The sequence below is a fragment of the Pongo abelii genome, chromosome 5, assembly GCF_028885655.2.
Source record: "Pongo abelii isolate AG06213 chromosome 5, NHGRI_mPonAbe1-v2.0_pri, whole genome shotgun sequence".
NCBI lineage: Eukaryota > Metazoa > Chordata > Mammalia > Primates > Hominidae > Pongo > Pongo abelii.
The window spans coordinates 124,005,478-124,031,014 of record NC_071990.2 but is presented as its reverse complement, the minus strand read 5'-3'; the positions used below and the strand labels follow the sequence as shown (position 1 = coordinate 124,031,014).

Here is a 25,537-nt window from a genome sequence, read left to right as displayed (position 1 = left end):
GCCTTTCGAGTAGTTGGGACTACACCATGCCCAGCTAATTTTTGTACTTTTAGAAGAGACAGGGTTTCACCATGTTGGCCAGGCTGGTCTGGAACTCCTGACCTCAAATGATCCGCCCTCCTCGACCTCCCAAAGTGCTAAGATTACAGGCGGGAGCCACTGCGCCTGGCCAGGAGCCCCTTAACTCCAATTTTTTTTTTTTTTTTTTTCAAATAATCCCTTCAAGTTACATTAAAGAAAATGCACTCAGTTTAATAGAGAGAATAAAGTACATGTTTCGGAGTCAAATTCCCCCCACCTCATCCCCGCCCCACCAGGTTTGAATGATAAAACATCAGAAAACATGCTCTAGAGGTTCTTCATAAAAATCTCTCTCACAGCTGTAGATTGGCACCTGCAATCCTGTCAGAGCAATTTATGTCTTTCCTCTTGGTCACCAGAACACATCCAAGAGAGGAGAACAGCCCAACACACACACCATTATTCCACATAAGCAAATCACAAGAGCTTGGGCGGAGATGCTAGTCACCTGGAAAAACAATCCAGGAAGCCCTTTCACCTTGCTTGTTGATGACTAATCAAATGTTCACCCAGGAATGTGCTCCTTTCACTCAGCCAAGAGATCACTCTAGTCATGTATCAACCTCATTATTTTCTTTTTAGTACATTTTAAACTTTTTAAATAATAGGCTGAGAAAGCTCAGCTATCCAGGGACCAGTTTTCTGGAACTTTCCAATTCTAGAATTCTTCCTGACTAGCCAAACAAAATCAAACTCCAAACCTATTAGCAGAATTAGCCCCTGCACAGGCAGCAATACATGAGTACAATTGAAAAGGGTCCTGGACCCAAAGATCAGGATGACCCCATTGTGCTATGTATGTGTCAATTCAAAGACGTTAATAACAATAGAACACAGGCAATTTTCTGAAGAATGAACAAAAATCTGTTGAGAAAAGACCGCCTCAATTAAATCTTAGTGGGGGATGGGGAACCGGGGGAAGAGCCAAATCATGCTACCAAGGAGCGTTTTGTGGCCACAATATTTCATTCTATGTTTTAAAGAAAAAGAAACTATTACCTACAACTTCTTCAAGAAACCAAGTTCTAGAGCCTATGTGGATAATTAGCTTCAATCTTTGTGGACACAGCACCTACATCTGCCTACATGTGGGATGACTCTGAGTCATCCAGAGCAAAGTTAAACTACTGTTTAGTTAGGCCATAGGCACAAGTTGTTCAATCAAACATTAATCTAGGTGGTGTGGTAAAGGAATTTTGTAGATATATGTAACATCTATAATCAGTTGATTTAAGTAAAGGAGATTATCAACAATAATCTGGGTGGGTCTGACTCAATCATCAAAAGAACAAATGAGTGCTTTTCCCTGATGAAGAAAATATTCTACCTGTGGACTATGCAGCTTAAGTTTCCTCCAGGGAATTCCCAGCTTGCAGATTGCCCTAAAGATTTTGGACTTGCCCAGCCAGCCTCCATAATCACATAAATCAATTCCTTTCAATAAATCTCTCTCTCTCTGTCCACACACACACACAAACCAACATATATGCACACAACACATATATATGTATGTATACACATACATGTACATTCTCCATAAATTGCACCTAAAGTTATGTCAGAGCAATTTCTGTTTTTCTGGTGGAGCCCTGACTGACCCATACAGATTTCTGCCCTAAGAGTGGTTCCATGGGAATAGAATTTTTAAGGATAAGCTTTATGAATTGGTTTGGTTCTGCTATTCTTGGAATATGTTCCCTAATGTGATTAAATTTAAAGGTATTAAAGACAATTCTCAGTTGCGAAGAGGGTACTGATAGTCTATGGCATGATGTGGCAATAGAGAAACACAAATATCACCACTGAGTACTCATGATCAAATATTTGTAAAAGGCAAGGTTTTAGGTGACCATATATTTCACGCCTTAGAGCATTTTAGCCAAACTAAAGAGTATGATGAAATTGGCAGGTTGCTGCCAACTGTGCTATGGAAAATGGAAAGAAAAAGATAAACTCAGGGCTTGAAATTTCCTGTCAAGCTTTGCATAAATAACCTGAATACTTCTATGTCTGCCCAAAAGCAAATCCTTATCTCCTATAGCCACAGGGCTAAGATTTCAAAACCAGACTCTAACACTGTGGGTTGCTGAATTACAACACAAAATGAATTTCTCCCGTTAAAGTAGGAGAATTGATTGAGAACAAATGGGATCTTGAAAATTAGAATGGGGACATATGGGAAATCCCACTCAAACTTGTGACATCAAAACTCTAAATTCTGATGAGTTTATTTGCCAATAGAAAAATCTTTTCACCCCTGTCTGAGGTTAACTCTGCGTTGCCTAAAGAACCAGTAATGGCTGCTCCCGAGGTAGGTGTCTTGCAAGACCCTGTTGATTCTCCTCAGAACTTATCCCTGACACCCCTCTTTGCTTCTAGACTTATAACAAGACTCAAGTACCAACAGGCCCTAAAGATTAAGGTACAAAGTGTAGTCCACAAGGAAGTGTGCTACATACCAAATGAATTGCACGAGTTTTCCAATTTATACAATCTGAGGAATATGTAAATAAATATTAAGTATGTGGGATAATTGTGGAAGGAACATAAAGTTGAATCACATAAATCATTTCCTTTCAAGTGCATTCCTAGAGGGATTATAGGGATTAGTGCCAGCATCAAGGACTTGAAGGATGCAGGGTTAACGATTCCCACCACATCTTGTTTCACTCGTCTATTTGGCCTGCGTAGGGCCTTCCACCATAGTAAAATTCCCATAAAGTTGAATTAGGATGAATTTATTGCTATCATCCCACTAAGCAGAGATTCTGGATTCAGTATTTTAGCTCAAAGGGTTAGAAAAGGCTCTAACAGTTTGGTTCGTTGGCTGAAACATGGACTACAAGGCAGTCTACATTAAATGAAATCAAATGCCAGAACTAACTGCCTTGCTACACTGAAGAGGAAGGTATCCAAAGGCTAGAGAGGGAGATCGAAATATTAGAATAAATTTATCATGTAAGACCTACTCACATACCCCAGGAGAATCCTGAGGACACACATTTCATCATGATGGTGAGAAATAAATTTGTGAGGGGGGCCCCAGCATCCTTAAAGAGCTCTGTGGTCATTCTTCTTACAGGTCAGATATTACAGTGGGAATTGCTGCCACTGAACTGTGTGGGATACCTAAATGCAATAAGGATAATTGGCTCCCTTGTGGCAGCCTTAATCATCAAAGGCAAGATTGAGGTGGTTACACAGTGAACAGCAAAGACAATGCAGTAATCAGAATAGTCTAACTTGTGGAGACCTTTGGAATTGGCTAGTTGATCATGGTGTTTCTAGAAAAGAAATAGGTAATCTACTAAATTCTTAATCTGTATATAAACAAGGGTTATAACACTACTGAACTATGGAGTGAGGCCAAGTAGAAATCACCAGAACTGTCTACACTTAGAAAAAGTGTAAATCATAAGCAAATCTGTATTCCTAGAGGGATTGCAGATTCAAGCCCATTAAGGGCTTGAAGGATGCAGGGGTGATGATTCCCATCACATCTCATTTACTCGTCTACTTGGTCTGTGTAGGGCCTGCCACCTCGATGAAATTCCCAGGGATCTAGTGGTATGGGGCATGTTAGACATATCCCTTCTAAAGTAAACATTAAGTTGTTGCATTTGGCTTCTCATACAACCAAAAATGAAGCACAATGCCAAGTGGGCCTCTTTGGATTTTAGAAGCAACTTATTCTTTATTTCGGTGTACTACTTTGGCCAATTTATCGAGTGACCCAAAAAGCTGCTAGTTTTAGGTGAGTCCCCAAATAAGAGAAGGCTCTGTAACAAGTCCAAGCTGCCATGTAAGCTTCTTTGTCATTTGGAACATATGATTCATCAGATCTGGTGATGGTGCTTGAAGTGCCAGTAGCAGATAGAGATGTTGATTGCAGCCTTTGGCAGATCCCTGAAGGTGAATCAAAGTGCAAACTCTGAGGCTTTGTTCCAAAACCCTGCCATCTTCTGAAGACAGCTACTCTTCTTCTGAGAAACAGCTTTTTGCCTGCTACTGGGCCTATATAGAAACTGAACACCTCACCATGGGCCACCAAGTTACTATGAAATCTAAGCTGCCCATCATTAAATGGTTGTTGTCTGACCCACCAAGCATTTTAACATTGGGCATGTACAGCCATACCCCAATATCAAATGGAAGTGGTATATATAAGATTGAGCTGAAACAGGCTCAAGTAATTTACATAAGGAAGTGGCCCAAATCCCATGGTCCCCACTCCTGCCTTTATCTTCTCTCTACCAGTCAATACCTAGGGTCTCCTGGGGAGTTCCCAGCAACCAATTGACTGAGGAAACAAGATTTCAGAGTGCTTTACAGATGCTCTTGCATGATATGCCAATGCCAATGCTCTACTGAATGTAGAGAGTGATTGCACTACAACCCCTTTCTAGTACATATCTGAAGGACAGTGCTAAAGAGAAGTCTTCCTAGTGGACACAACTTTCAGCAGTGAAGCTGGGTGTTCATTTTACTTGGAAGGAGAAATGGCCAGAGGTACAAGACTATATTGACTGATGGGCTGTGGTCAACAGTTTGGAGATGACCATCAACTTAAAAGGAACATGACTGAAAAATTGGTGACAAGGATAGCTGAGAAGAGGTATGTAGATAGACCTCTCTAAATGGACATAGAACACAACATTCATGTCCCATGTAAATGCTCACCAAAAGATGACCTCAGCAGAGGAGAATTTTAATAATCAAGAGGGTAGAATGACACATTCTGTGGATACTGCACTTCTTTCCCCAGCCACTGCTGTCTTTGACCAGAGGGCTTGTGAACAATGGCCATGGGGAGGCATGAAGTTTATGCGTGGGCTCAGCAACATGGACTTCCACTCAACAAGGAAGTTGGAGATGGGCCAACCTGACTTCAGCCACTGCTGAGTGCCCCAATCTGCCAGCAGCAGAGACCAACACTGAGTCCCCAATATGATATCATTCCCTGGGTGATTAACCAAGCTACCTGATCACAGGTTGATTATATGAGACTGCTTCTATCTTGGAAAAAGTGCTGCTTTGTTATTACTGGAATTATATACTTACTGTGGATATAAATTTACTCTCCCTCATGTAAAGTGTCTGTCATAACTACCTCCTCGAATTTACAGAGTACTTCATCCATGCTTACAGTAATCCACACAGCATTGCTTCTGATCAAGGAGCTTACTTCACAGCAAATGAAGCAAAGAAACTCTAATTCACTGATCTTACCATGTTCTCCATCATCCTGAGTTAGATGGCATAATAGAAAACAGTGGAATGGCCTTTGAAAACTCAGTTATAGTGCCTAGTAGGTGGCAGTATTTTGCTGGGCTCTGGAAATATCCTCTAGGAGGCTGTATATGTTCTAAATCTAAATATGTATGTGCTCAATATGTGGTGCTTGATCTCCTATTGCCAGAATTTGTGAATCCAACAATCAAGGTGTAGAAATGAGAGTGGCATCACTAACTATTACACTTAGCAATCCACTAGAGAAATTTTGCTTCATGTCCCCACAACCTTATGCTTTGCTGGTGGAGAGGTCTTAGTTTCAAAGGGAGGTGTTCTTCCACTAGGAGACAAAAGGATTCCACTGAACTAGGAATTAAGGCTGCCACCAGTCACTTTGGGCTCCCCAGACCTCTAAATCAACAGGCAAAGAAGGAAGTGACTATATTGGTTGGGGTGGTGAATCCTGATTACCAAGGGGAAATTGGGCTATACCACGCAATGGAGGTAAGGATGAGCATGTCTGAAACACAGGAGATCCCTGAGGGCATCTCTTATTACTCCACATTCTGTGAAGAAAACCACAATAATTCAATTCAGACAGGACTGCTTAATGGCCCAGCCCCTTCAGGAATGAAGGTTTGGGTCATGCCACCAGGCTAAGAATCATGACCAGCTGAGGTGCCTGCTTAAGAGCAGAGAATTATGAAATGGGTAATGGAAGAAGGGAATCATAAATACCAGCATTGACCACATGCCCAGTTCTAGAAGCAATTCTGTAAATTTTAAGCATCCCTTATTTTGTTAGAAATGTGTGTGCACGTGTATTTAAGATTTTTGCTTTCTTCCCTCTTTTGTCATTATTATCTAACATAAGATATATTAATAATAGCTAACTTTACATCTAAGTGTTTAAGTTACAGAATGTCAAGGAGAACAGTGAATGACATTGCATCCTCTTCTAGGGAAAGGCTTACCATGTTTTGGGTTTGAAAACATGCTTCAAGATAGCTGTATCGCATTAGGTGGAAGAATGACTTTGCTATGCTCTTTATTTTGAGATTAAATATGGTTTCAGGAAATGTGCTTGAGTCTAAAGTCGCAAAGTGTGGACTGTGATGTGGTGATCAGCTTCATGCGTCAACCTGACTAGTCTATAGTCCCCAGTTAATCAATCGGGCACTCATCTAGGTGTTTCTGTGAAGGAATTTTATAAATGTGACTAATATCTGCAATCAACTGACTTTAAGTGAAGAAGATTATCCTCAGTATCTTAGTGATCCAGATTCAATCATCTGAAAGGGCTTAACAGCAGAACTGAGGTTTTCCTGAGGAAAAAGAAATTCTACCTGTGGACTGAAGCTCGAACTCTTGCCCCAGAGTTTCCACCCTACCCTTCTGCGAGTGTATGGATTCCTTAAGCCCATTCCTCGCAATAAGTTTCTTAATGTATATCTCCTACTGGTTCTGTTTCTCTGTTTTTCATCTATTTCTCTGGTGGAAGCCTGACTGATACAATTGCATATAGATTGTGAGGGCATGTAAAAGTGGAACATATTAAAATGACTTCCAGTAAGAAAAATTCCATTAAAAAAGGAAAGCTTTGTCATCCATCATGATTCCCAAGGGTGTACTAGAAATACAGTATTTCTATGAAGAAGGTGTAAATTGAGATACGAAACCAAAACCCAATATGATAAACTACTTGCCCCAAAGTCACACAGGTGATAATTTGAAGCTAGATTTTACGACAGAAACATTTATTTTATTTTAATTACATAAATTAACTTCTATTTAATAAATGAATGCATTGTTTCTCTAGACAAGGTTCACCATTGTAAAGAATCTAATAAAAAGAAACACGGATTTTTTCCTCTATTGAAAGTAGTACTTGGAAAAACAATGATAGCACTTTGAAACTTCATAGTAACTTAGATTTTTAAAAAGTGGACATCAACTAGAGATTTAATTTCAAAATGTAAAGCATGAGAATGTTTGGATTTTGTTTTGAGGGTTTCGTTTTTCTTTGATTACAAATATATAGGTACACATAAAGTCTAAGATCAGTAACAGAAGGCTGTTAAATGCTAAGACTCAAGCAAAAGAGTCAATGTTCAATTTTTTTCTTAGTCCTTAGAAGTGAAGGCCCTGGTTTGATGTAGGGCATTCCCAAATAGTGTAACTGGGGCTGATATTCCCCCAAATAATGATTGTCAGGGAAAAAGCCAGTTAACACTCATATTATTGTAAGGAAATTAATTTCAGCAACTTCCACATAATTTTCTCTTCTATTACAAGCAAGCTTCAGTCAAAAACAAAGACCTACTTCCTAATTCTTTCATTTTATACTTTCTTCTTAGATAGATAACCTCTTCCTAAGGATAAATCTAGGCAGAATAAGGAATAATAACACCTCCATATTGCATGCTTCACTTCACCTAGGTCCCATGTGAGCAGTTTCAACTGCAGGAAGTTAAGTCTGATCTGAAGGTTACTACAACCTTTGCAAAAAAAAAAAGGTAAGGCTGATTGTATCAAAGTTGTCTTTTAATCTCCTCATCAGTAATAAAGTAAAGCACAATTTTGTAATTAACACACTTGAGTTTTTCAGTTTTCAAAAGGTGACCGTCACATGAGTCTGCACTGAGGAATATGGAAGCCAGCATCTTTAAAGACCTTCCTGGTTCCCAGCTCTAATATCCTTCCAATCCACATAACCCCCAAACCTAAGGATGTCACAAGTATCCTTTAACCCGTAGCCCCACATAACAGAGTCTCTGCTTTAATGCCCTGTGTAGTTCACTACTCCCTCCAAGATTGGCCTCTGTGCTAGTCTATCCAGGTTTCCCAGGGCCTGTATTTCAGGCTCCAGCCTCAGCCCCAATCCATGGGACCCACAATCTGTGAACATATCTATCTGTTTATCTGCCTGGATATTCTCTGCTTCCAGACTCTGTGTCACCACAGCCCACCCACCTGCTGGGACACCATCTGCTGCACCTTGCTGGTCCTAGTGGACTCCGACCCCCTATGTGCCAGGACAGCCTCCTGTTGACATCATTATTCTCTCCAGATAATCAGCCTACTAGCTCGGTTGGACTTTCTCCCATCAGTGGAAACAAGTTCCAATTCCAATGGCCTCTTTCACACTGGAGACCATGCCCTGTCATTAAAAAACAAACTAACCCCACCCTTTACCACCAACTCGTATACTGACAAGTTACACTACTCTTTGTCCTATAAAATATTCCAATTTAACAGGTTTCAAGCATAATTAAAACAGATTGTGGATTATTTAAGAAAGAGTTATGTGTGTATGATAACCCTAAAAGATAGAAGTCATGTACCAACCTGTACTAAAGAAAAGTGATAAACAGCAGAATATTTTCACTGGCAATACAGAACTGAAAAGCAATAATCAAATTCAGCTTTCCAAACAGTCTGCCATCTAATAGCACAGTTACAAAGACAAAAATTAAAAAACAAAATAAATGACATTAACCCTTTAGGAGGTAAACAAAATGTGTACCTAATGCAGAAACAAGTCCCAAACCCAGTTACAGGAGTTGTCACAGTCCATACAACTCTAAGATATATGAATATTTTGCTTAGTTTTTAAAGCAGTCCTTTATTTCTGCAAATGTGCCTTGACTTAAAACAAATGACAAAGAAATCATCAGTGTTGGCTGTATAATCATTAACACTCCACATAGAAACAATGTTTTCACCAGTCTAAGTTTAATAATTTCAAGATGTATTGAAAACAAAGGCAAGAAACACTTAAAATGATAACAATTCTAAAACTCAAAGTACTGTTTGTAGACATCAGATCTAATGAGGTCACATCACATTAAAATGTTATTAAATAATTAGTTGTACAGGCAATATTCTAAGTACTTTACAAATATCAACTGCTTTAATCTTCTTAAGAACCCTGGGGGAGAGGCACTAATATTAATACCATTTACAAATGAAAACACAGAGACAGAGAGATTAAGTTAATTTACCAGCTGTCACACAGCTAATAATAAAAGACAAAAGTAAGACTCAAATTCAGCAATCAACGGTTTGATCCCCTGCACTTTGCTGCATCTCTGAATGACTTCTGAGCCAGAAAGGGGCAAAGCAAGGTATAGAATAGAGATTTGACTTCCATTGTCTCATGCTCTTTACATAAAATCATCCGGTCAGTTCAAATGTTCACCTAGTGTTAGAAAGACTAAGAAATTCTATGTGGTGGACTAGTCAATTGTCACAAGCAAAAACAGCAAAAGAAATATAAAGTATTCCTGAAATCACAACTTTATGTGATATGATTAAACTATGATATCCGTTTAAATACCAACAACGGAATTCACAAACTAACATACAGAATAATTTTAAGTGAAGTGGCTCATTTTGGGTTAACCCCTTGCAATTGGCTCCATGATATGAAAAAACAATAAAACTACAACCCAAATTAAACCAAAGAAGAGCTTTCACTGATATGAAGCATTGTTTTTTTTTAAGCCGCACTACAGCAACCATACCCACACAAACAGAATGGACATATACTAAAGACTTTACCAATAATTAGCAATGAAAATATTCATGATGTCTTCCAGCAATTTAAAGATACATCTTCTAAGACAAACAATAATAATCAGTGTATGTGCAGCTTTTAAATAGTGATTTCATCTTTATGAAAGTTATAACCTCAACCTTTTGTTGTGTTTTAGTAAAACCATACACTTCCCTACCAATGAAATTTGATTTTTTTAAAGACTATAGTTAAAATTTGTATGCTATTTACAAGGTAGGATAATAGTTTGACATTAAGTTAATCAAAAATGTTATGTGTTCTCAAGCATCTGTAAATTAGAATATTATAGGCTGAACATATTTGTAGAGAATTCAAATTACCATTATTTTATTAAGAACATTAAGTGAAACTTGAAACTTAACACATGACAGATCTTTACTGTAATGTATCACTTAACTTATACTGAGTATTTTAGCAATTACATTTTTATTTCCAGCAGGTAATCAAGAATACTGATTTTAGTGGCATTGGTGGTAGAGTGGTGATCATAGCTGCCTTCTAAAAATGCTGATTTTTATTTATCTTATAAATGTGCAAAACGTTTTGGAGAAACAAAAAAAAATTTGAAGTGAGTAAAACTTAATAGTTAACACCAGGTTACATAGCTGGTTAATGGCAGTCCTTGAAATACCTAGCTCAAATCTCAAAATCAAACAATTGCATGGGGTAAGAAATAGAAAGCTTTCTACTCCTTTGTTTTGTTTGTTATGCTGCTCCTTATGTTTAGAAAACATGTAGGGAACTAAGATAATGCATTCTTAGAGCTGCCTCATTAGAAAAATGAAAAAGCTTTACCTTGTCTTCAAAATGGCTGGTAACAGCATAGCTTTAATTTATTCATTTTTCCTTATGCTTGTTCTCTCCCCTACCAGGTACACCTAAATACTCCGTCTTTTTAAAAAAAATTAAAAATCTGCAGTCCTTTTAATCCTAGGAGCTATACTAGTTTAGAAGTTTAAAATAAAGATGTAATGAGGAATTTGGTGTCCTAACACCACGAATCATAGTGATACAATAGTAATATCACCTTTACTATGAAGAATACCTGAGACCAAGCCTAGGTAAAGGAAATTGCAGGCCTGTATTGAACATGCAAGTTTCAGGCTATGGTTTAATTAGTGAGTCAATTTTCTGTCTCCAGTACTTTGGCACACCCAAACCTTAAAGATATGTCACACTCATTAACTAGCCGGAAATCAAGACAACTGTAGGACAAAACTAAGCTGACAGTCACTAGAAAAGTGATGATGTCTGATCACCAGTGACACCTCATTTTCCCGACCACATTCTCCTACCTAGAGGGACAAATGGGATAGAGTGAGAAGAGGGAGCAAATAGCATGTGAGATAGCAAGCATAAGGAAACAATGATAGATTAAAACTATACTTTTACCAGCCATTGTGAAAGCAAGGTATCAGACTTCATTTTTCTAAGGAGGTGGCTCTAAGAACGCCTTATCTTAGCTCTCTGAGTGTTTTCTAAACATAAGCAGCAGAATAACAAACAGAACAATGAACTAGAAAAGCTTTCTATCTCTTGCCCCATGCAATATTTTGATTTTGAGATTTGGGCTGGATATTTCAAGCACTGTCATTAACTAGCTATGTAACCCAGTGTTAAAAGAACAACTTTAGACAAAATAAATTTAAGAGTTTATTTATGCAAAGAAAGAATAATGAGTCAGACAGCACTCAAAACTGAAAGAGGTTCAAAGAGCTCTGCTCTAGCAGCCTAAGCAGTGGGCTTTTATAGCCTGAACATGGAAACAAAGTAAAAAAAATCACTTAACTATAGCTATGCATTTCCGTACAGTTCAATGGGAGGTTTCTTGTTATATAACCAATCAGCTAGCTGGGTGTCTGTGATTGGCTGAAGCTCAATTCAAAATTAATCAGTAACAGCCAGGAGCTGTGGCTCACGCCTGCAATCCCAGCACTTTGGGAGGCCGAGGTGGGCGGATCATCCGAGGTCTGTAGTTTGAGACCAGCCTGGCCAATATCGTGAAACCCCATCTCTACTAAAAATAAAAAATGAGCCAGGTGTGATGGCATGTGCCTGTAGTCCCAGCTACTCGGGAGGCTGAGGCAGGAGAATCACTTGAACCCAGGAGGCAGAGGTTGCAGTGAGCCGAGATCATGCGGTTGCACTCTGGCCTGGGTGACAGAGTAAGATTCCATCTCAAAATAATAATAATAATAATAATAATAATCAGTAACAAGGAATGCCTCTAAGTTAACTTTTGGCGTGGCTTGTATAAGGGTTCTGGAAACAGAAACAACCCTAGATGAATGGCCTCCTGATTATTTGGCTTTAACACCAGAAAGTCACATCACCTCTCAAAGCTTTGTTTGCTTCATATGCAGTCTGATCCTTCATTGTGGTTTGCCTGGGAAAATTCTAGTTTATTCGTATTTTCCTGACTTCCTATCCAGTTTAGCTTTTGCCGTTTTCAAAAGTTCCCAGCATTGGTAATATACAAAACCATAAATTAGAATGATGTTTTCTTCCAACTTTTCTAGCAATAACGTTCTGCTATCCATGGGCCCAATTTAGGAGTAGGGAAGGCCACTAGATGTGAATAGCAAATGAAGTGTTTCATTTACCAAGTGAAATACAAATTTCACAGGGAGAATAGAGCTAGAACTATATATATCTACATATATTTCAAAAACAATCTTTTGAAAAGAAGTGTGATATTATTTTTGTAAGTTAAAAAACACAAATCAAGACTAAATATTGGAATGGTTGTATAAATACATGAGTGAAAATATAAAATAGACTGGAACAATGCACACTAATTCATAGGAGCTTCTGAGAGGAGACTTAACTGTTGCATTTTATTTCTTTATAAAGAAGACTTTAAGCAGACATTATAAAATAAAATGAGTCAATTTTGGGAGGTGAGAAATTGATTTTATTCTTTGTTCTTCTCATTATTTAAATGTCTCATTATTGGAATTCATATTCGTATAACATGAATTACACAAATAAAAAAACAGAACACAGACTATGAAAACAAAGAGAAGGTGAAACTAATCACAGATAGGCCTGGAAAAGTGAGCCCAGAGTATTGAAATATTTATTTATTTAAATATTCATTATTGCAGCTGGTAGGCATGTGAGAAGTGAATCATTGAGTTAACTTTCTTACAGGCAATCACTAATTGCTTTATGTGTCTCATGTTGGCATAATCTCGCTCTAGTTCACCACCTGAGTCCTTTTGGACTTTTTACTGGCTAGTTCAAATTATGCAACAGTTGATACCAACAACATGATTGAAAAATAGGAATTGATTACAACATAGATACTTAGAACTAAACCCTAGCAACTTTCAAACTCATCCAACTTGCATGAGCAGGCTGTCTTTGAACATGTCACAATGTGTTGTCCAAGATCTCCTTTGATATGACAAACTGAAGTTGACAGTACAGGTCTCTTAGAATACTACAAAGTAGAAATTGAGCTAAAAAAAATCTTTCCAGTAACTAAGAATAGGCAAATAATAAGGAAATGGTAATGAAGTAGAACAATTGTCTTGGTAGCTTTTCTAATGTATATGTTTAGCATTTCTCACTGTACATTTTAGAAACATTTTGTTTTTATGAATCCCAAATAAGAAGAGAAGAACTTTTTACCTTAGTGGGTGTCATTTTAACTTTCTGGATTGTTTAAGGGAGTCCAAATGTTTCCCAAGATGACATTCTAGTTCCCATGTATTGAGTATCATCTATTGAGTGCCCACTATATAGCAACCATTTTGAATTAGTTCATTTACACTCATTATTTTTTTCTCTTCTCACCACAGCCCCGTGACACGTACTATCTCCTTTTCTCTGATGTAGGCACTAAGGATCAGAGATGAGAGATTTGATCAAAGCCTAAGAGTAAATGACAAAGCTGGTAGGTCTAACTCAAAAGCAGCCTTGTAGTCCCTTATTGTATTGTCTTCAGGAGAACCCTTCCCACATCAATGGTTTCAACAACAGACCCTGGAACTTTTGTCTTTGGAGATTAATTAATTACCCATCCCCAACACCAACCCCTCACCCTCCCACTTATGACCAATCAACTCAGTTATCAGAAGTAGCTTGTTATAATTTCAGGCGGCCTTTTCCTTGATTAAGCAAAAATGTTTTCTCCTCTAATTCCATCCACTCAAATCTAGTTTTCCCTTCTCAATCACACAGATTTTTTGACATGATATTTCTCACATAATTGAAGGAAGTTAGCACATCTTCTCTAGGACCTCCACAAAGTAAATCATCAGCCACTTCTGATATAACACCTTTTGGGTCTCCTCACACTCCTCTAGTCAATTTTACTCTAGTTCAGAATTTCCATGCTAGTGATTCACAGACTCTGGAGAATTGCAGTGTCTTTAGCTCTGATCCCCACAGCTCACAACAGTGCAGGGCACAGGGTAAATGGAATAAACGCTCAAAGAACACTTACTGAATGAAGAAATGAGAAAATGAATTTGGCACACTGCAAACACTAATCGACAATGACTTTGATCACTAAGAATTAGTGCTAATCTGTTAATGACCACCTTCATTCTTTGTATATATTCCCTTTACTCTCCTTGACAAGGGTGTCTGTGTGTTCTGCTCCTTTGTTTGTTGGTTGTTTTGTTTTGTTTTCCATTTTCCCCTCGAGAATTCACTGCTTACAGTGTTTGGACAGTCTTCAAAAAGTGACAGTATGGTTAGCATGAACATTAACAAGATTTATTCTTTAAGTTTAGGGTTATGCTTGTTTGATGTGGTTAGTCGTGCTTAAAACAAAACAGCTAAGTTTCTCTTTTGCATTTATTACCCAAGAGAAGAAGAAAACATTTTACACAGTTCTTTTGACTACTTCCAGACTTTTTTCTGGTGGTGGTCAAAGAATATATGTACTAAATGTAGATTTATGAACAAATAAAGATACGTGCTTAAAAATCAATGTTTATTTAGCAAGGGTATTAGAGCTAAGGTCTATTCTGTAGTCTTTTTTTAGTTTCAGGCACTTTTAGGCATGTCTCCTGAGCCAGCATGATGAATCTGCCAGGGATATAACTTCATGAATGTCTAAAAGTTCTTACAGGAAGGACAATGATGATGGTTGTTAACCAAACCCCAGGACCAAGACCTGCCTGGCAAAAATTCACTTCTTAACAGTCCCAGTCCTTGTGTAAGTGAGGGAAAAAAACTCTTTAAGGTGGATGGATAAAAAGAGTTGAAGTACTAAACTCAATACAGAGACAATGGTCGGGGTTAGAAGGCAAGAGATGAATGCCTGAAGGCAGAATTTCAGGCAATTTGAGCCCTGAAACAAAAGGGCAACACAGGTGGGGGAGCAGATTCCCTGTCAGCTGAGAGACTGCTAGTGTGAGGACATGAAGCAGAGTGCTCTCTGGAGGAACAGCAGTGAACAGGAGTCAGTGCATTGGCTAGAATCATGGATAGGGGCTGGATGTGAACAGAAGGACTAGGAAGTTCACGGGTACACTGGTTACTCTTTCCTATGAGATATTTGGACCTCAGAGTATAGCAATTATGCTAATATGGCCTGGGACAGAAAATTGCTATTTTGTTAGTGTTAGTTGATTGTTATAGCACAGGCTGATACAACCTTGAATATTTTACATAAATTAAAACTTTAATAAAACAATTATTGGTCATTAATTATAATACATTTTCCTTTCACACTTCCTCTGAGTCCCCAGCATTGAAGGAACAGAAGTACTCTGGAAGGAAGCAAACAAACTTTCCTGTATCATCAACTTCAATAAAACAGGAAACATTTCTCTCCAAATTGTATCATTGTGTCACTCCTCTGCGATTATCTACTGCATTATTCAAGACAGAAATTGAATTATTTCATTTTTATTAGAGATAACTTATTTTAACATGTTATTTTAATTCAGAGATTACTCAAAGAGGTTGCAAATAATTTCTACTGAAATAAAATGCCCTGGCACATGTAAGAATTATAAAACTGTCTGGTTGAAATCCTCTACTCTCTTGGATACTCTAAGCCAAATTTAATTGATCTTTTTAGGTGGAATAATTCACCTTTCCATATTATCACTGGTCTTTACTGGAACTTCATCTTTATTTATTTATTTATTATTATGTTTTTTTTTTGAGACAGAGTCTCGCTCTGTCGCCCAGGCTGGAGTGGACGTGATCTCCACTCACTGCAAGCTCCGCCTCCTGGGTTCATGCCATTCTCCTGCCTCAGCCTCCCAAGTAGCTGGGATTACAGGCACTCGCCACCATGCCCAGCTAATTTTTTGTATTTTTAGTAGAGACAGGGTTTCACTGTGTTAGTCAGGATGGTGTCAATCTTCTGACCTCGTGATCCACCCGCCTCGGCCTCCCAAAGTGTTGGGATTACAGGCGTGAGCCACCGCGCCCGGCCTTCATCTTTATTTTTAACTAAGACATATTATGTATTCTTCACACAAAAATTTCTGTGATGCTGTGTGCCTTCAGGAGATAAAATAGAAAATTAGTACTATCCCAGAACAATTTCTACTTTACTAAGCCATCAAACAGTAATATTTTGGAATGTTAGTCAGAACTTACTGATTTATTAATTCCATTTCCCCTCAAAAATCAAGAAAAAGCAATTTTCAAACATTTATTAGGTTCATGCTATGTGAGTCTCTTCTCTGTTTTATATGTACAGAAGTTTTAATATATCTACAATAAAGTCTATCAATCTCCAATTATGATTTTTGCCTTTGATGTCATGTTAGACAAGATTATGAAATTATTTGCCAAACTATTTTCCTCCAGTTATGTCTCTGTTGTTGTTCTGCTTTTATCAATCTGACAAGTATTTGTATATTGTATAAATAAAATATCCAAATTTACATGTTTTCCTAACGTTAATTATTGTTCTTGTGCTTTTTGAATAGTCATTACTTTCTCCATCAACATGAAATGTGGTTTTTCTTATGCATTACTTTTACATGTGCTTTGATCTGTTTGGGGAATTCTCAAACTGATTTGGCTTCTCTAAGTTTCTATATTAGTAAATAGTACCACACAATTTTAATAATTGTAACTTTTTAATATGCTTTAATACTGGGAAATAGCAAGTTTCAACTTTCTTCTTTTTTCAAAAATGTGCCTTTTCCAGACTGCCCATGCTTCCAGATGAATTTTAATAATCATTTTGCCAAGCTCTCTCCCAAATCCTTTTTTGGATTTTAAATGAAATTGTACTAACTTTATAAATTAATTTGAGGGAGCTAACATCTGTACAACATCTATTACTCTCATCCAAGAATACAATATAAAGCTTCATTACTGCTAATTTTTCTTTCTGCATAACATACTTAACAGCCAATTGTTTATCTTGTGTTTCTCAATAGATGTTATTTTCTTAAGTCTTGTACATTTCTTTAATAGTTTATTCATAGCTATATAATATTTAATTGCTATGATGAGATTTTTAAAATGTTTTTTATTTGGTGCTGTCATAGAAAAATCAACTGATTTTTACACATTTATTTTTTGTATAGTTACTTAACAAAGTTCATTACCCTAATGGTTCTTCAGTTAATTCTCTTGGGATTTTTAGTAAAATATATATTTTTAGCAAAAAAAGATATAACCTTTTTTCTAATAATTATAACTTTTGAGAGGCAGCATAACATGGTATTTATGATTAAAGACTCACGGATCAAACCACATGAGTTTTAATTCAGCTCTGCTACTTATTAGCTTCATGACCTTGGCCTTGTTACTTAGCATCTCTTGGCCTCAGCTTCCTAATTTGTAAAATAGAATGATAGTAGTCCATATCTCCTAGGGTTGTTGTGAGGATTAAATGAGTTAATATTTGTAAAGTATTTAGAACAGTTCCTAGCGTATATAAGAAAAATGCAGAAAATATTAGTCTTTTAAAACATTTATTGAGTTGGTTAAAATTTGTTAAATGATATTAACTGTAAGTGATGAAATTGGTCATGTAGTAAGCCACTAGGGTTTTTCTGCTTTCTTGAAATCACGTTTTATATTTTAATGACATCTCTCTATTCCTAAATTACTATGCTACATGTATGTGTGTTTTCTTAAAAGAAATATAGTTGCATTTTATCAAATGTCATTTGAAATCTATTTGGAAGTTAAAATAGGGGTTTTATTCTTTGGTCTAAGACTATGAAATCACTTTAATAACTTTCCTGATACTAAACCACTTTAATATTCCTAGAATAAACACCATGTGTTGTATTATTCTATTTTATTGATATCTACATTATTTAGCTAGTATTTCAATGAATTTTTATGATTTCTTTTTTGTGATACTTTTATTCGTTTTGTTTATTTTTTACTTTTTTGGTACTGTGCTTCTTATTAAATAAATCAGAAAAATGTTTTCTTTTTCAAAGAATTCATAGAGTATAGGGATAATTTGTTCCTTAAGAGTGTATATTTCTAGTAATTGATTATAAATAGCTGATGAAAATAAGATACTATAGTCATTTAAATGTAGTATTTTAGCTCCCATCAAACATTTCTATTCGAGCTGGTCAAGGACATAGGCTTATGCTTCCGACAAAATTAGGCTCAAGTCCTAACTCACCACCCACTTGCTAAATGTGTGCATTTGGCAAGGTATGCTTGTATCACAGGAAATAACCATGCCTTCCTTACCTTCCTCATAGAGTTATTGCGAGAATTAAAGCAGATTATGCTAATAAACCACTGTATACTCAGCCCACAATATAGACCCGATAAATTATTTTATATATTAGTTTTAATTTTCCTTAAGTGCAAAATTAATTCATATTTATAATTCTACTTATTTTGTTCTAGTATGGAGATTCTAGTGGTTTATGTAGAAATATAAATGGTTTGGGTAAAATTATTTGTGTGAAATTATTTTATAATAAAAGTAGATTTCAGTTAAGACATGTTATTCTTTTTTTTTTTTCTTTGAGATGGAGTCTTGCTCTGTCACCCAGGCTGGAGTACAGTGGTGCGATCTCGGCTCACTGCAAGCTCCGCCTCCCGGGTTCACGCCATTCTCCTGCCTCAGCCTCCCGAGTAGCTGGGACTACAGGCGCCCGCCACCACGCCCGGCTAATTTTTTTGTATTTTTTTATTTTTAGACATGTTGACATAAATTTAAATTTTCACATCAAAGTAAAAATGCTCTGATGAGCCATGGGAATGAACCTATTGCCAACGTTAAACGAAATCACAGAGGGTTAATAGGAAAGTTGTACACTGGTTTTAAGAAGACCAGGCAATGAGCCTAAACCAAATGTAATGTCTTCCACTCCTTCCTGCTTCCCTGGAGTTGTGTTCTAGTAGGAATCTGAGAGGGGGAGAAGAACGTTGGAGCCTTCCCTCAGGCAGCAGCTGACCTTGGGTTCTCTTGCTCTGTCATCTAAGCTGCAGTGGAGAAGCAAGGTTCTCACTCCGGGTAGGAGAATGTAGCACTAAGGGGTCCAGGTGCCCTCAAATACAAGTTTTACCAAGCTGATAACATTTATTTATTTATTTATTTATTATTTATTTATTTATTTTTATTATACTTTAAGTTCTGGGATACATGTGTAGAATGTGCAGGTTTGTTACATAGGTATACACGTGCCATGGTGGATTGCTGCACCCATCAACCCATCATCTGCATTAGGTATTTCTCCTAATGTTATCCCTCCCCTTGCCCCACACCCCCTGACAGGCCCCGGTGTGTGATGTTCCCCTCCCTGCGTCCATGTGTTCTCATTGTTCAACTCCTACTTATGAGTGAGAACATGCGGTGTTTGGTTTTCTGTTCCTTGTTACAAACAGATAATATTTTTATGAAATACTAATAAGACTGCAATATGAATGTGGCCTCAATTTTCAAAGGATGCACTACTGATGTAGGCAAGTATGAATATATACAGATATCTGTCATAGATGGATAGATAGATAGATAGATAGATAGATAGATAGATAGATAGATAGATAGTAGATAGATAGGACAGATATCTGTGAGATACCAGCACACAAAAACCTGTCTCTCAAACAAGTATTAACTTGAGGTTTATGTTCACCTATTAGTGTCATCAAGAATATTTAATTGTAGGTACTGATTATAATTCTATTACTATGGTCTCTGAGGAGAGTAGTAATAAGAAAAGCAGTCAGTTTATAAGACCTGATAGGCAGTATGAATTTCTCTTCTATTTTAAAGGCTATAAATTTCAAAATATTATTCTGATGAGCTACCTGCCTCTACAAGAACCATTTAAATAGGCACAGCTAAGAGTGGAAATATCAAACCAAGCTCACTTATCCCTGGCAGATACGAGTTGAAAATGTGTATCTCAAGGTCCCCGTATGTATTGTTTGCTATTAATTAGAAATTAACAGTATATTCTATCAATCTTATATTAAACTACATTGTTTTCTAAAATGAAGATATCCCACCTTACATTTTCTTTGCTGTCATCTGGCTTTATAGCAACAAATATATTTTTAGGAACATCTTCAATACATTATTCCATATGTTCCAAGATCAATGGAATAAAAATGTACTTACTCCTATCTTTCCTGTCCCTGGCACAGGGTTTTCTGCTTCTCCCAGAGTTCTCTTGATCAAGTGTCTTTTCAGTATAGCATGACTCCTGAAGGAAACAAAGGCAGGAAAAGATTTATTAAGATAAACATCTCTAGTTTCTAGTCTCTTGCAAAAAAGAACAAGTTGTTCCTTAGACAAAAAAGTCTAATTTAGTGACCAAATGTCACATGTTGTTAAAACAACATTCATTGTCTTTTTTATTCCTTTTCCCAAATTGTTTTATTCAGTTTCTCTGATAGCAAGAGCAGGACAAATTTTCTTGAGTAAGCAGCTCCATACACCCGGATAAATAAGGAATGTATTTCTTTGTATTATTTTGTTCACCATTCAAACACATCAATTGTATTCTGAGCAGTCTTTCTCATGTTTTGCTCTAAAACTGTGTAACATGAACAGTCAGAGACATTCTTACTAAATAGTAAAATCAATAAGAAAGCAAGATTTTTTTTAGATTTTCAAATTTCCAATGAAAATAGATTCACTAGGTGAATGATAGCCTTCTCAAATGTGTGCTTTAAAAAGTAATATATCCCTGCAACCGTTCATCTTTGAATTTAAATACCAAGGAGCAAGGACATTGTTTTCCTCAATCACAAGATCTAGTGACTGGAATTTTTGGAGAGAAATGAATCCAGTAAAATCCAGTCTATGCATAATGCCTCACCATCTAGAGGTAATCTAACATTTTGCTATGAATAGGTAGCCAATCAACTTGCATATTTTTTGCAGATCGTATTCTTTTAGGTATTTATATGTAAAAAAGTCCCCATTTAAAAACTAGTTATTAGCTTTAAATAGCTGGAAAACAACCTAGTTATTTTCATTTACGTATATACTTCTGTGGAGCTGGCTACAACTGATCACTGGGTTAACCAGATGCCCTTTCACTCAGGCAGTCTACATATTTGAGCAGACACATAGTAAATGCTTAGATGTTAAAAATGAATGAGCCATGTTTCTTTCATTTTATGAAGATCATCTGTTTCTTTTTCTAGATGTGAGGCCAGTAATGTCAACATTCCTCTGCTTGTATACTAGGGTTATTCAGAGCAGGAAAGAGTCTAGTTTTATATTATGTATTCAAGGATCAGTGTTGTCTGCTGTCTTCTCTTCTCTATTCCTTTTTAATAAACCATCAAATTCTATCTATTCCAGGCTCTTAATGTTCTTCAATTCACTCTTCATTCCAATTCCATTTGCATGGGCAAATCTAGTTCAACTCTCCCCAGCCATAGCTTCTTCCATTCCACCCATTCTTCCAAGGGTTATGACATCTCTCACTAGTATCCCTGGCCTGAGTCATTCCCCTTCCAATCCATCCTCCACACACCTTTCACACTGGGACAGTAACTGAACTTCCAATTTGTATAAAACCCAAGAACTATACATGGTGGAGATATTTCACTATGATTCTCAAATAAAGTATCTTTTTCCCCAAATGTCAACATCATTATGTTAGCCACTTTAAGTTAGTTTTCAGATAGTTTGATTACTCTCTCCTTTGCTTCTCACATAGCTTACAAATGCACCAGTAAAAGAATGTCCTAAGGGCATTGCAACATAAAGGCAGAAGCACTGAACTCAGTTCTAGTTTCAACTCATCTATTTATCAGCTGGTGATTTTGAGGAGTCATGTCCTTTCCTGGAGGTGAATGACAGACCTTTGTTCATCAAATGGCTTAATAATATTAATCCTGCCTGTCTCTCCAGGTTCTTCTGAGATTTAAAGAAGATCACATGCAATGAAATTTCAAATATACGGTTATTACGCTCCCTGAAGATCTGCAAAAGTATAAACTTGCTTCCTTTGTTTAACACTAAATTCAGATTGAGACCCAAGAGGTATCTGTGATCACACTCTTAAGTCTTACAGCTTTCTTTTGGAAATGTGATGTTCTAAAGAGTTTGTTTTGGCTTCCCAAAAAAAAGAGCACCAAAGGAGTTATACTGTAATATATTTGGATATCAAAGACACTCTGAATCTAAAAGAGTGAGAAAAAGGAAAGGGAGCTCAAAACAGTGACAAATCTCAGTTGGCTGAACCTGCCATTTAATTAAAATAACTCAACTGCCATATGTGGCACAGATATTAATGCCATCTTTTTCAAACTCCGCTAATATCTTCAGACATTACTGGACACTAATAGAAAATATGTCCATATTCCCTGTCATTGTGTTGTAGAGTTTTAAATGAAAGAAATGTAGAGTGTGTGTAATAGGATGTTTGTTTGTTCTGTTTCCAAAGAGGAAATAAAAGATGTCAACCAAATATTCCTTAATATATAATTAGCACTGTGGCCTCAGCTCAAGGAAATCTTTATTTTAGACATAAAAACGACAAAAAATGCTGCTAATCCATGCTTTCCTCTCCTTCAACCCCTGAGTTCTCATGAGCGTCCCATCTGCTGGTTTCCAGGTAACTTTTATATGGGCTTTTGGATGAGCATTCATTGCAAATACTTTTGGATGATACTGATTATCCTACTTAACCTCTTTACCGTTTTAGATCACTGGGTAATTAGCCAAACAGTATACTGAAGATCATAAACTGAAAAGAAACAGATATAGCATATCTGTGCAGTACCGATTTCATCAGGCTAATGGATTGAAAATGGTAATTTTAATAGTGCTTTTTAAAAATTATAGTTAAAATCATATAAAATTTATCATAATCATTTTTAAGCATATAGTTCAATATTCTTCATTATATTCATATTGTTATACAACCAATCTCCACAACTTTTTTGTCTTGCAAAACTGAAACTTCATACCCATTAAACTACCACCTCCATTTCTCTTTTCAAAACCCCTGACAACCACCATTTTACTGGTTCTATAAATTTTACTATCTAGTTTTATAAGTGGAATCACATAGTACTTGTCTTTTTGTGACTAGCTCATTTCACTTAGCATAATGTTCTCAAAGTTTATCTATGTGGCAGCAAGTGCCAGAATTTCTTTCCTTTTTTAGGCTGAATAAAGCCTTAAATAAAAATAATCTGATGTATATATCATATTTTGTTTATGTATTCATCCATCAATGGACACTTGAGTTACTTTCACCTTTTGGATATTATAAATAATGCTACTATGAACATGGGTGTACCAATATCCCCTCAACACCCTGCTTTCAAATCTTCTGGATATATACACAGAAGTGGAATTGCTAGGTCCTATGATAATAGTATTTCTTTTTAACATACTTTTTTACAATAGTTTTGATTTACAAAAAAAATTTGAAGATAGTACAGAAAGTTCTTATACTGTTCCATACCCAGTTTCCCCTATTATTTGTATCTTACATTAGTATGGTACATTTATTACAATTAATGAACTAATATTGAAAGTTCTTATACTGTTCCATACCCAGTTTCCTCTATTATTTGTGTCTTACATTAGTATGGTAAATTTATTACAATTAATGAACTAACATTGATATGCTATTGTCAACTAAATCCCATACTTCATATCTCTTTAGTTTTTATCTAATGCCCTTATGGTATTTCAGAGTGTCATTTAGGATACCGCATTACATGTAGTCATAATGTTTCCTCTTTACTGTGACATTTTCTTAGACTTTCCTTGTTTTTAATGACCTTAATAGTTTGACAGATATTTTGTAGAATGTCTTTCAATTAGGATTTGCCTGGTGTTTTTCTCATGATTAGACTGTGGCTATGAGATTTTGGGAGGAAGACCACAGAGGAAAAGTGCCATTTTCATCACATCATATCAAGGGTCTATAATATCAGTACGGCATCACTACCGATGTTGACCTTGATGAGATAGTGTTTGTCAGGTTTCTCCACTGAAAAGTTAGTCTGCCTCCTGCTGCTTTCGTCTGTATTTTTGGGAAAGAAGTCACTATGTGTAGCCCACAATTAAGAAGAAAGGAGTTATTTTCTACCTCCTTGAGGATGTTGTATCTACATAAATTATTTGGAATTCTTCTGCATAAGAGATTTATCTCTTCTCATTTATTTATGTATTCAATTATTTATTCATAATGATATGAACTCATGGTAGATATTATATTTTATACTTTGGATTATAATCCAATAGTACTTTATTATGCTCTGCAAATTGTTCTAGATTGGGTCATCATTAGCTCTTTCAGTTGGCGCCTGTAGTATTTTTCCTGTTAATGCAATACATATTGCATTATCTATCACCACTCAATATTTCAGCCTTGACATCTAGCATATAGCTCTATCTGGGTAACACAGCTGAGAAAAGCCTTATTCAAGTACAATGAAAGACGGGGAGTATTATGAAGCAGTTGTAATGGACATTGTGGTGTGCCACCAGATGCCCCCTTCAGGACTGAACCATTCATTTCCCCAGCTGATTATTGGCGGTTGATGGCCCTCAACTGAAACCTTCCAATTACAAGTTACTGCAGGGCATAAAGAACCTGCGCTAAGCCCTTATTTGGACTGATTCTGAGGGCACATCCCAGCTGCTGAGTTCCCCATGGAATCAGCTTTCTCCTCTACCCAGGAATGTTTCCTGCATACACAAACAACACTACATAACCTCTAGTAAGGGAGATAAGGTGAGAGTCAGCATACTGAACACAAGCAACTGGAAAGAAATTGGTTACAGAGAGGAGAGAATATAAATTGTGAAAAATGTTGTGAGTCAGATCAGGCTAGGTTATAAGGAATCCTGAAAGCCAGGCAAAAGGTTTAAGATTGAATTAGTAGGCAATAAGTCTAACTGGTGGTGCAGTCCAATAAAGTATGATGTAGCCATAGGGAGAAATAGTATCTAGATACACGAAACCAGAAATTGTAGCTAACATTTATACTAGCTATTAATGCACAGGGCATACTTTGTATCCACTATGTCATTAAATCTTCATTACAACTATTAAGATCTCAATTTTGCAAATGACAAAACTGAAGCTCAAAAATATTCAGTAACTTACCCAAGATCACATAGCTAAGAAGCCCACTGGAGAGATTCAGACTTTGCTCTGTATTACTCTTAAAGTAATGCTATTCAACTCAGCAAATCTTAAAGAATATGTAATCATAAGACATGGCAAATGTTTCATAAATGTTAAATGA

At 36.6% G+C, this 25,537-nt stretch overlaps 1 protein-coding gene across 16 annotated transcripts in view; it reads right to left on the bottom strand.

Moving 5' to 3' along the window:
• The window catches only part of PKIB (cAMP-dependent protein kinase inhibitor beta), a 236,566-nt gene that overhangs the window by 71,920 nt on the left and 139,109 nt on the right, over positions 1-25,537 (bottom strand). For all 16 annotated transcript variants that reach the window (XR_010140336.1, XR_008526411.2, XR_008526409.2 and 13 more), the window contains one exon: positions 20,427-20,511. The gene's annotated coding sequence lies outside the window, so the exon portion shown is untranslated. The remainder of the gene's footprint in view (positions 1-20,426; positions 20,512-25,537) is intronic.